Here is a 12,755-nt window from a genome sequence, read left to right on the forward strand (position 1 = left end):
AATGTAGCAGAAAACCCAGGTAAAATTGAATAGTAATGTTTGATTCAGAAAGATTGTCAAAGAAATGAAACATTGGCTCCCTTCCTAAAAGTAACTACAGTTACTTATGACCACAATTGAGCTTTTCTGTTGCTAAGTGAAACATTTGTTAAGAATTTTTTCCCCAATTTATGACTTTTCCCGTCACAGTTTTTAAGTGAATCACTGTAGTGTTCAATTAGTAACATGGTTGTTAAAAGATACTGGTTTCCCCATTGACTTTGGTTGCCGGAGGTTACAAAATGTGGTCACATGACCCCATAAATATGAGTCAGTTGCCAAGTGTCTGAATTTTGATCATGTGGTCATGAGTCGTAAGTGAAAATGGTCATAAGTCACTTTTTTCAATGCCATTGTAAATTTGAAGTTCACTAAATGAATGGTTGTAAGTCGAGAACTCCTTGTACTTTGGGGGTCTGGACTTAGTGGATTTTATCTGAGGAATGCTCTCCCAATTTTTTTTCTTTTCTCTTTTGGATTAAGGGGACCTTTAGTTTTCCCTCTGGTAAATAACAGGCAAGCTACTTAAAATTATCACAAAGGTAACCATGCAAAATATAGCTGGGATGCAAGACATGTAGGTTTTTATAGGTCAGAGGTCGGCAACCTTAAACACTCAAAAAGCCACAAAGGTCCTAACCAAAAGTCCCCAATTAAATTCTGGAGCCGACTGGAAATCAGGTTCCCCCACAACAAGTCTCCTCCTACCATGGCATCCTTTTCCTTCTACCTGTCCTAACCAAAAGCCCTAACAATATCAATTGTGGAGCAGACCGGTGACAGGGAGCTGCAGCAGAGCCACATGTGGCTCCAGAGCCACAGGTTACTGACCCCTGTTATAGGTGAATATCAACACTTTGTGTTGTATTTGAGAACTATTGGAGATGAATGCAATAATTGCAAGAAGGATGCAATACTGACCAAAGCAGAGAGTCCAAAGTTAAATAGGGCTTTCTTCTGTGGGTATAGCACTACAATCAAATTAAAAATGATTAAAGGGCTACATATGTTCTTCTATATCTCTATGGAGATTCTTAGTCATCTGGGTCATGGTTGTCCCAAAGGTGCTTTTTCAAGAGGCAACCAAACTTTTTGTTTTTCTTTGAAGATATTTCACTTCTCATCCAAGACCTAAAGAAGCTTCTTGGATGAGAAGCAAAACATCTTCAAAGAAAAACCAGTTGCCTCTGAAAAAGCATCTTTGGGATGTCCTTCTATAGTTTTTTCTTTGTTAGTTGCTGTTTCCTATTCAGGTCAGGTCTCCAAACAATGATAAAGCATTTAGGAGAAAAGATGCAAATTAGCAATGCAGCACTGGAGGCTATAATGGAGAAGATCTCCACAGCCACCATATATTTCCCTTTTGTGCTCAGATAAGTGGGAAGAAACAATACCCAGACTGAGCAAAAAATCAACATACTGAAGGTAATATGCTTGGCTTCATTGAACGTATTAGGCAATTTTCTTGCTAGGAAAGCCACTATGAAGCTGACAAAGGCAAGCAACCCCCAAAAGCCCAAGACACAGTAGAACATGAAGATTGAGCCTTCATTACATTCCAAGATGATTTCTTTGGTGGTTGAATTCATGTCAACATCTGGGAACGGGGGAGAAGTTGTCAGCCATGTAGTACAAATCATAATTTGAATAATAGAGCAGCAAAATACTATGGACATGCCTAATCTTTCCCCCACCCATTTGGTCATCTTTGATCCTGGCTTGGTGGCCATGAAAGCTGCAACCACAATGACGGTCTTGGCCAAAACACAAGAAATGGCCACTGAGAAGATGATGCCAAATGCAGTTTGACGAAGGACACATGTCACCTTGGAAGGCCGGCCAATGAATAACAAAGCACAAAGAAAACATAAAAGAAGAGCAATAAGGAGAGCATAGGTGAGACTCTGGTTGTTGGCTTTAACTAGAGGAGTGTTCTTATTCTTGACAAATATCCAAAAAATTACTACTGTAGTCAAAGAACAGAAAAGAGTGGAACTAGCCAAAATGGTGCCTAGTTGCTCTTCATACATCAGAAATATTATAATTTTTGGGATACAGGAATCCTATTTCTTGTTTGGGTACTGATGTTCTGAGCATTGAACACAGTCATCCATGTCTACAAAAAGATAACATCGGTTTAGATATAAATACTGAAATTGTGACAAAAGAATCAAAAGAAAACTTTTACTGTCTTCTGGCTTAAGATATGAAAAGCAAACCTCCTTGTATAGTTTATTTAAAGATGCATTCCCAAGGTTCCATGCTAAGGATTAAAAATAATTAAAATTTTGTTCTCATAAATTAATAGAACTAGAAACTTTATTTTTTAATACTTTTCTGCAACATCAATGCAGTATGTAACTTAAAAAAACCCAAACATGTAGAAGAAATTTACTGAAAAGTATATTCAAAAATGTATACTTGAAAATGTCTTAAGTGTGTTTCATAAAGTAAGAGAAGGAACATGTGATGTAAATGATGAAATGAGAAGAATATTCTAAATGGAAATTCAAAAGAGATTTTAATTTTGCACCTATGTCAGTACTTTATTTCTCTTAATTTAAAAAGTGGTAACAACTGATCTATCTATCTATCTATCTATCTATCTATCTATCTATCTATCTATCATCTATCTATCTATCTATTTCTGTCTGTCTGTCTGTCTCTCTTTCTCTCTCATCTCTTATCTATCAATCAATCTATCATCTCGCTCTATGATCGATCTATCTTTTCTTTCTTTCTTTCTTTCTTTCTTTCTTTCTTTCTTTCTTTCTTTCTTTCTTTCTTTCTTATCAATCATCAATGTATCATTTATCTAATTTCCAAAGTTACTGGGAAAATAACATAAACATCACCCCTGAAATTATTATTATGCATTTTTTCCTATAACATCATTTTCATAAACTTTACACAGACTCTTTCTTACCCTCCTGATTAGAAATTTTTCCATATGCACACTGAAGGCAATTGTAGCAACAAAATGGCTTTTCTTCTATTTTGCTCTTACTATATCCCGAAGGACACTTGTCATTACACTGAGAAAGAGGTTGGGTCTGTTCAGAAGGGGAAGAAGAGAATCTTTTTAATTAAACAAAACTGGACTTCTGTGAAACATTTACAAGTATCATCCATACCTTCTATTGCTGTTGTTGGTGTGTCTAAATTTTGATGTTAATGAAAGAGGAAGTTTGATAACTAGAAATGTCCTAATTTGAAAATAGAGATTGGGGTGGGGGCAGTGCAGTGATAATGCATTGCGTAGAATTAGATAAATTTATGAAATATGTTAGGGATATTATTCCAGATATGAGATGGTTCTTTCTTGGAATACTTAGAATGGAGTTATATTTCTCCTTCTTCTAGACAAGGGGCATCAAACTTGATTTCATTGAGGGCTGCATCAGGGTTGTGTTTGACCTTGGAGGGCTTGTGGGGGGAATGGCCATGGTGGGCATGACACGGGACTTGTGTTGGGGGCACTTATGGTGGCCAAGCGCTAAAGCAGGGCTTCCCTGAGACCCTCTCCTATTCTCATTATAATCTCCCTCTCTCCCTCCCTCCTTCCTTCCCTCCCTCCTTCCCTCCTTCCTTCCCTCCCTCCTTCCCTCCTTTTTCCTTCCCTCTTCATTCTCTCTTCTTTTTCTTTCCCCTCTTTCCTTATTTTTCCTTCCTTGCTCTCTTCCCATCTTCCCATCTTTGTCTTTGTCTTTCCTCTTTCCATTTCTCCTTTCCTGTCCCTTCTTGGATGCTCAAATGCAAAAGGGGAAACATTTCTCCTTTTGTTTTGTTTTTAGTTTGAGGAGCGGAGTGGGAAAGCAAGACGGATTGCCATTGTCAGTTGCCAGGCTTCTGCCCAGTAGCAGCAGCAGCAGGGCTGGCGCCTGAGTGTATGGCGGAGACACCCACAGCCTTCTCCGGCTCACTGATTCTCCCCAACCACGCGATTTTCCTCCTTTCCAGCTGGGTGGCGGGAGCGCCTGGGATCTCCCTAGGTCAAAGCCGAGAGGAAGGGGGGAGATTCCATATGAAGGCATCCCGAGGCTCTACTTTAACCCATGCGGGAAGTTTTGGGGGGGGGGGGTTGCATCTTTTCCCTGGCTTCTCCGAGCTTCGTTCCTCCCGCTTCCGCTCCTTCAGCTGGAGACAATTACACCACCCCCCAAAGAATCCCAGGCACACAAACAAGCAGCTTCCCCACCGTGGGCTTTGTTCTTAACCAACAGCGGGCAAAGGGAATAGAGAGAGGCGGCGGCGAGGCTACGTTTTGCGGGGAGAGTAGGAGCTTGGCCAACCGTGGAAAGGTGCCCTGGGGCTGGGATCCAAGGCACGCTTAACTAGGCGAGGAACTTGTGCGGACCCGCCGGGGCGTGGGAACTGAGGAAAAGAATAGAGGGGGGTGTGTGGAGAAGAAGAAGCATGCCCAGCTGTCATCGGGGCTGCTGAAGCTTGCGAGGGAGATCTAGAAGCAGATGGGATGGGACTTGGAGTCCTACGATCTTGGCAAGTGGGGATTCCTGCAATGGGATTTGGAGTCCTAAGACACTGGCCATTGGGGGCTGCTGCGATGGGATTTGGAGTCTGATGCCCCTGGCGATTGGGGGTTCCTGCAAGGAGATGCGGGAATAGGGGGGAGGGGTCTGCACAAGCCCCCCCGACCCCTTTCTTTAGAAGAGCTGGAAGCATTAGAGGAGGGGGCTTTGCACATCCCCCCTCCCCCGAAGCCCAGCGCCTGCTTACAGCAGCCCCAGATTGCCAGTGTCTTAGGACTCGGCACGCTTCTTCTTCTCCACATGCCCCCCTGTCTATTCTTTTCCTCAGTTCCCACACCCCGGCGGGTCCGCACAAGTTACTCGCCTAGTTAAGCGCGCCTTGGATCCCAGCCCCAGGGCACCTTTCCACGGTTGGCCAAGCTCCTACTCTCCCCGCAAAAGGTAGCCTCGCCGCTGCCTCTCTCTATTCCCTTTGCCCACTGTCAGTTAAGAACAAAGCCCATGGTGGGGAAGCTGCTTATTTGTGTGCCTAGGATTCTTTGGGGTGTGTGTGTGTAATTGTCTCCAGCTGAAGGAGCGGAAGCAGGGGAACGAAGCTCGGAGAAGCCAGGGAAAAAATGCAACCCCCCCCCCAAACTTCCCGCATGGGTTGTAGATCCCTTGTAGGGGGAGGGGAGGGAAAGAGGCTCTGCGGGTGGGGGAGGGGAGGAAAATGGGGGACACTGCGGAGGTCAAGGAGATGAAGAAGACCTTCATTGTGCCAGCCATCAAACTCTTCGGATCACTATGATTTCGCCGCCGCCATTTGCAAGGAGTGGGAAGGAGAGGAAGGAAGGAGAGAGGGGGGAAGGAAAAGAGGAAGGGATCTACATGGCTCTCCAGCCGGAGGGAGCCGCACCGGGGGGGGGGGAACGGGCATATGTCAAAACCCCGAATCCCGTCTCAGCCTCGGGTGGCTGCGGCAGAAGCAGCGAGTGCGGGGGCGACGCTTCACCGGGAGCGACCTCTCTTTCCCCGCTGCATAGGGATGTGGGGAAAGGGCTCAGGCGCCCAGTTTTCTCTCCCCCCTTCTTTCCTTCTCTCTCTCTGCTCTGGGAAAGGGGCAGCGCTCTGTGAGCCCTGAGAGATCCCCCCGTTCTCTCTCTCGCTCTCCCGGCCCTTCCAAGCCGAGGCGGCGGGGGTGGGAAGAGGAGTCCAAGGGGGAGGGAGGGAGGAAGGGGAGGCGGCTGCAGCAGCTAGGCGATGGCCAGCAGCGGCCGAAGCGGGGGGAGGGAGAGCGAGATTTTGGCGAGGCAGCTGCGGGAAGGACTGAGGGAGGAGGAGAGGACGGGGCTGCTTAGGAACGGAGAGGACCAGGGCACAGAGGAAAAGAGCAGCGCGCGCCCAGCCACCGCTGCCTCCACTTCGGAAGGTTCCTCCGGTGGATTGTCTTCCCCACGCTGCCCTCGCTCTGGGAAAGGAGCAGTGCTCCGGCGAGTCCTGAGAGATTCCCCCGTTCTCTCTCTCTCTCGCTCTCCCAGCCCTTCCAAGCCGAGGCAGCGGGGCGGGAAGAGGAGTCCGAGGGGGAGGGAGGGAGGAAGGAGAGGTGGTGGCGGCGGCTGGGCGATGGCAGGATGGTGGGAAGCGAGGCGCCGCCAGCGCTGGGAAGCGACCACGAGTCGAAAGAAGGGAAGCGACCACGAGGGAAAGGAGGCGGCGGGGGGACCCGCAGCTCGGTGGGCGTCTCCTCGTGGGACGGAACCCTCTCTCTCTCTCTCGCTCTCTCTCGCCGCCGCCCCATCCTGTGGCTGACACCATGGACGGGGAGGAGGAGGAGGTGGAGGAAGAAGAAGAGGAGGAAGCAGGACGAATCCTTTTGAGAGGGGATGGGTGCGACCTGGGAGACACAGGGAAACTCCGCAAAGGGGGAGAAGGAGAGGACGGCCGTCTCCTCCCCCCAGCGCCTCCCGATTCCCACCGGTAACGTTACTCACCAGTTAAGCAGCAAGCAAAAGATGAAATGAAATGGAGCGTGCTAAGCTAAGCGGACTCCAGCCAATCAGTGAGCTGGCTGGGATGGAAAATTTTAAGCACGCCGTGTGCTTAAAGTTTTCCATCCCAGCCAGCTCACTGATTGGCTGGAGTCCAGGCCAATCAGTGAGCGGCAGGCTGGGCTGGCTTAGATTTTTAGTGTAGAATGGAACGAGCGAGCTAGCAGCTGATGGGCGGGGGAGCGAGCGAGCTGCGAGCGCCAAAATAAAGCAGGGTTTTTCGAGAACGGCCCGGGACACGGGAAAAATTATGGGAAGGCGTGCCTGTCCCGCCAGATGCGGGACGTCTGGTCACCCTATTCTAGACTGACCCAATGGGCCGGATCTAAGCACCCCATGGGCCGAATCTGGCCCATGGGTCTTGAGTTTGACACTCTTGTTCTAGACCTTTAAATAAAGTCTCACTTGACATTTGTTATTGAGATTTCAGTTGAATAAGTAAATCAGAGTTGTATGGCAGACCTATAAAAAAGGAGGAAAAGCAAGACATAAGGCAATATTGTGGAGCTCATAATTACTATGATGTGTATTGTTTCCCGCTGCATTTTATTGATGTGTTAGCCTTTTTCTTATATTCCAGAGAAAAAGGAAGTGAAAAAAAGACGGCCAACATTTATTATCAATCTACTTTTCAGTTAAAGGAATGAAATTGGGCCATACCTGATTAAACCTCCTTGGCCACTCAGTCAATTCTTCAGAAAAAGATAACATTTCTCCTTGGGAGTCCATTGTCTTTATTCCTCCAATTTTAAATCTCAGGAAAGACTGGTTGGGAAAAGTGATCCAGTTGATAATATCAAATCCCACCTCCAACTCTCCATTCTGGTTGAAGGAAACTTTTTCCCTCACACTATTGTTGAATGAGATTGTTCTCACAAAATGGTTGAGCTGATTTTTTTTTTAAAAAAACCAGAAATTAAGAAGTTTAAATAAACATATGTTTTATTTGTAGAATTCAATTGTTAAATCCTGGAATAGATTTAAGAAAACTAGCAAGGAATGTTATAAAAAGGTAAAGGTTCCCCTCGCACCAGTGGTGGGTTTCAAAATTTTTTAGAACCTCTTCTGTAGGTGTGGCCTGCTTTGTGGGAGTGGCTTGCTGGCCATGTGACTAGGTCGGCATAACCAACTTGTAAAATGTGGTGAAACTCATTTAACAACATTCTTGCTTAGCAAGCAAAATGTTGGCTCAGAAACTCTAGCATTTGAAGATGCAAGTCTTAAAGCTGTCAAGTTACAAGACCCTTGCACCCCAACCCTTTAGAAAAAAAATCCCAGGTTTGTTCAAACCTGACAGCTTTAAGACTTGTGGACTTCAACTCCCAGAATTCCTCCTCTCGTTCTTCATCTTGATGATGTGCGGACGGGTGGGGGAGGGAGCTGGAACCGGTTCTAAACGTCACTAGATTTGTGGAACCTCTTCTATAGAAGAGGTTAGAACTGGCAGGAACCCACCCATGCCTCACACATAAATGCTAGTCGTTCCCAACTCTAGGGGGCAGTGCTCTCTCTGTTTCTAAGCTGAAGAGCTAGCGCTATCTGATGACAATTCCGTGGTCATGTGGCTGGCATGACTAAATGTTGAAGGTGCATGGAACGCTGTTACCTTCCCACCAAATGTGGTTCCTATTTTTTCTAGTTGCATTTTTATGTGCTTTCGAACAGCTAGTTTGGCAGAAGCTGGGACAAGTAATGGGAGTTCACTCCATTTCATGGTGCTAGGAATTTGAACCACCAGCCTTTCCGATCAACAAGTTCAGCATCTTAGCCACTGAGCCACCGTGTCCCCATATTAATGCAATATCATTAAATATTTCTTACTGAAAATTACTGCATGCTTTTGAAAACAATAAATTACAAAAACTGGTTATTTATTTAAGTTATGATTTCCAGTATATTCAGTAAGATCTTACTAGAGCCAAAAGATTGACATTGCAGCTTTGAAAAGATAAATCTGTGGCCCCTTTCACTCAATATATTGAAGACCTGATTGTTCTTGCCACCTATGAGTGGATACCTATAGATATAGTTTTAGTATGATCAAATACAATGAATTATGCTGTTCATTTATATAGAACAAGTAAATAAAATAGAGCTATATTTAGAAGAAAAATATGTTTTAGAAGAAAGCTTCCTTTGCTACCACCTCTTACAACACTAGACAACACAGTATCAACAGTAGAGACCTTCAAGTTTCTAGGTTCTATCATATCTCAAGACATAAAATGGACATCTAACACCAAAAATATCATCAAAAAAGCACAACAAAGACTGTTTTTTCTGTGCCAATTCAGGAAGCTCAAACTGCCCAAAGAGCTGCTGATTCTGTTCTACAGAGGAATTATTGAGTCTGTCATCTGCACCTCCATAACTGCCTGGTTTGGCTCTGCAACAAAACAAGACAAGCATAGACCTCAACGGATAATTAGAACTGCAGAAAAACAATTGATACCAATCTGCCTTCCATTGAGGACCTGCATACTGCACGAGTCAAAAAGAGGACTGTAAAAATATCTACAGACCCTTCACGTCTTGGACATAAATTATTTTAACTTCTACCCTCAAAACTATGCTCTAGGGCACTGCACACCAGAACAACTAGACACAAGGAAAGTTTTTTCTCAAATGCCATCACTCTGCTAAACAACTAATTCCCACAACACTGTCAATAATTTACTAAGAATATTCTTTAGTAGAATATTTAGAAGAATATTATTCTTCTTTTCCTTCCTAGTATCTCACTCTCTCTACTTATTACTATAACCATGTTGCTTGTATCTTTCAATTTATATTGTTTTTATTGTTTCCTAGTAGGATTTGATTAGCTTATTAGTAACCTTGACTATCACTAAATGCTGTATCTTTTGATTCTTGATGAATGTATTTTATTTCCCTTTTGAACAGTGAGAGCATATGCACCAAAGACAAATTCCTTATATGTCCAATCACACTTGGACAATAAAGAATCCTATCCTATCCTATCCTATCCTATCCTATCCTATCCTATCCTATCCTATCCTATCCTATCCTATCCTATCCTATCCTATCCTATATAACTACTTGAATAATATTTTCATGAGAATAGTATATATAGAATTGTACTGTTTGTTGATATAATAACATACCATATTATAGCAATAGCAATAGCAATAGCAATAGCAGTTAGACTTATATACCGCTTCATAGGGCTTTCAGCCCTCTCTAAGCGGTTTACAGAGTTAGCATATTGCCCCCAACAATCCGGGTCCTCATTTTACCCACCTCGGAAGGATGGAAGGCTGAGTCAACCTTGAGCCAGTGAGATTTGAACAGCCGAACTGCAGAACTGCAGTCAGCTAAAATAGCCTGCAGTGCTGCATTTAACCACTGCACCACCCCGCCACCTCCTTATATTTTTATTATATTTTCACTTGTTTTTAAAACACTTTTTCCTGTTCTTTTCTTCTTCTTTTTGACAATTTATCCCCATCACTATTATTTTTGTGCCTTTCTCCTTTTATTATTAATTTAAAAGCAATTAAAAATAATTTAAAAGTTGTAATTTCAAACTTTCCATACTAAAAGATAGATTAGAGCAGTGGTTCTCAACCTTCCCAATGCTGCAACCCTTTAATACAGCTCCTTATGTTGTGGTGACCCACAACCATAAAATTGGTGTCTCGGTTCCTAAGACCATCGAAAATATGTGTTTTCTGGTGGTATTAGGCGACCCCTGTGAAAGGATTGTTTGACACCCCCAAAGGGGTCCCGACCCACAGGTTGAGAACCACTGGGTTAGAGGAATATAACAATTACTGTGTGGATAAAACTATTGGGGCAATATATTTTGGAGGGACAAACTTGCAATTTAAATGCAGTCTAAAAAAATTGAAATTGTAAGAAACTAAAGTGTATCAATTTTGGTAGCTGGAAGTACATATGTATAATACTGCTATCTGAAAAAAAATGAATTTATCAAGTAAAAATGATTTAGAACATCCCAATTTTGGGGCACTCTATCTCTCTATCTCATATCACTCTATCTCATATTAAGGGATGCGGTGGCTCAGTGGCTAAGACACTGAGCTTGTCAATCAGAAAGGTTGACAGTTCAGTGGTTTGAATTCCTAGTGCCGCGTAATGGAGTGAACTCCCGTTACTTGTCCCAGCTTCTGTCAACCTAGCAGTTCGATGCAAGTAGAAAAATGCAAGTAGAAAAATAGGAACCCCCTTTGATAGGAAGGTAACAGCATTCCGTGCACCTTCGGCATTTAGTCATGCCGGCCACATGACCACAGAGATGTCTTTGGACAGTGCTGGCTCTTTGGCATTGAAACCGAGATGAGCACACACCCCTAGAATGACTAGCACATATGTGCGAGGAGAACCTTTACCTTTTATCTCATATCAATACACAGTACTTTAATCTAATTTTAAAAGTAATTTCAGATCAGTAAAATTAAAGAGAAAATGATTTTTAGATAAATAAATTTTAAAAAGCCCTTTAGATTCCTCAAGATATTACCTTCCAGAATTGTTTTTTTATTATGTTCAGTTTGGCTTCATGGTTTTCTGCTCTCAACGTGAATGTAGATGACGCATGGCATGCAAAGCGTGTGCTACCACATAGACTGCATTGTAGATGCTGTAGCTGTGGCCAGTCATGTCCATTTCAAACACAGATGAAGGAAGATTCTCCAGTTACTCCTCTCCAGTGCACATGACTTCTTCTTCTTCATCATTTATCACAGAGCTGGAGAATGAACATTCAAATGCGTTCTTCCAGAAGAGCTTGACAAAGCTATCCTCTTTGTCAAAGTCAGGCTTTCTCATCTGAAGAAATTTCTGGAATCCCAACACCTTCCTTGAGTGAATTGAAAAGGATAAAGCACCGTGGAGAAAGTCTATCTCCTCATTTCTTTGAAAGGGAAGCGACATGAAGTCCATCTGTGCGGTCATAACCCACACCTTAACATTGGCCAAGAGTGGTATTCCTTCCAAGTTTGACAGACTTGGAAATAGTCTCAAAACTATCATGTCATCAATTTCACCATGAATTATCACTACATTTGCAGTGCTCCTCATGATAATGTTGAACAAGTTAATCCCAGCATCCATTGCATCAAGAATGTCATTGGAATAAGAAACAGTTGGTGACTTTTCAATGAAAGCAAAGCAGATACCTCTCTGGGAAAACATGGGAAGCACATCATGCACAAACTTTTCACCATTCTCATTATCCATATAAACCAACCCAATCCACGTCCACCTGAATTTTAGGAGTAACTGGAGAATTCCCTTGTACTGAAGATCAACATTTGGGAACATCTGTTGAAAGGAAGCAATCTGTGTTTTTATATTCATCTCTGGAGCCGAGCCATAGACAAACTGAAGAAAATGTGGGAATGAAATCAGGAGATAAATTACATAAAATTAAACAGGAAGAAATGGAAGAAAATTAATTATGCATTTGACTATATAAGAAACAATCTTTTACTCAAATTGACATCAGCAAAATAAACACTATATTAGAATTTTGCAAGAGATCATCCACATAATGACATCATTTCTCACTTTATGTCAGTGGAGGAGAATATAGGTACCATGTTCCTGTGGTATCCAATTTGGTATATGCTAAAGTAATATTACATTTGAAAACAATTATGAAAGTTTCATATTCAGAGAATTTCAATATTCAATATTCAATATATTGAATATTCAATATTCAATATATTCAATATTTTCTTAAATATATTAATTTCACATCCTGGTTTTATCTATCCATCCATCCAACTATCCATCCATTCATCCCCTACAGGATTTATAAATAAAGTAATGTACATTGAATACAATTAAATGTAATTTGTAAAAAGTGTAAAAAAGATGTTGAAACTCTAGAAAGAGTGCAGAGAATAGTAATGAAGATGATTAGGGGACTGGAGGCTAAAACATATAAAGAATGGTTGCTGGAACTGGATATGTCTAGCCTTATGAAAAGAAGGACTAAGGATGACATGATAGCAGTGTTCTGATATCTCAGGGGCTGCCACAAAGAAGAGAGAGTCAAGCTATTCTCCAAAGCACCTGAGGGTAGGACAAGAAGCAACAGATGGAAACTCGTCAAAGAAAGAAGCAATCTAGAACTAAGGTGAAATTTATTGACAGTTAGAATCAGGGGAACAATTATTCAGGGGAAGTTGTCTGAAGTGGTGTAGGG

The 12,755-nt window shown here is 42.8% G+C and overlaps 1 pseudogene; it reads right to left on the bottom strand.

Annotated features, from left to right (window-relative positions):
- Positions 1-1,253: 1,253 nt before the first annotated feature.
- On the bottom strand, positions 1,254-11,203 carry LOC116523560 (annotated as a pseudogene).
- Positions 11,204-12,755: the final 1,552 nt, after the last annotated feature.

Source organism: Thamnophis elegans, unplaced genomic scaffold, assembly GCF_009769535.1.
Source record: "Thamnophis elegans isolate rThaEle1 unplaced genomic scaffold, rThaEle1.pri scaffold_46_arrow_ctg1, whole genome shotgun sequence".
Lineage (NCBI taxonomy): Eukaryota > Metazoa > Chordata > Lepidosauria > Squamata > Colubridae > Thamnophis > Thamnophis elegans.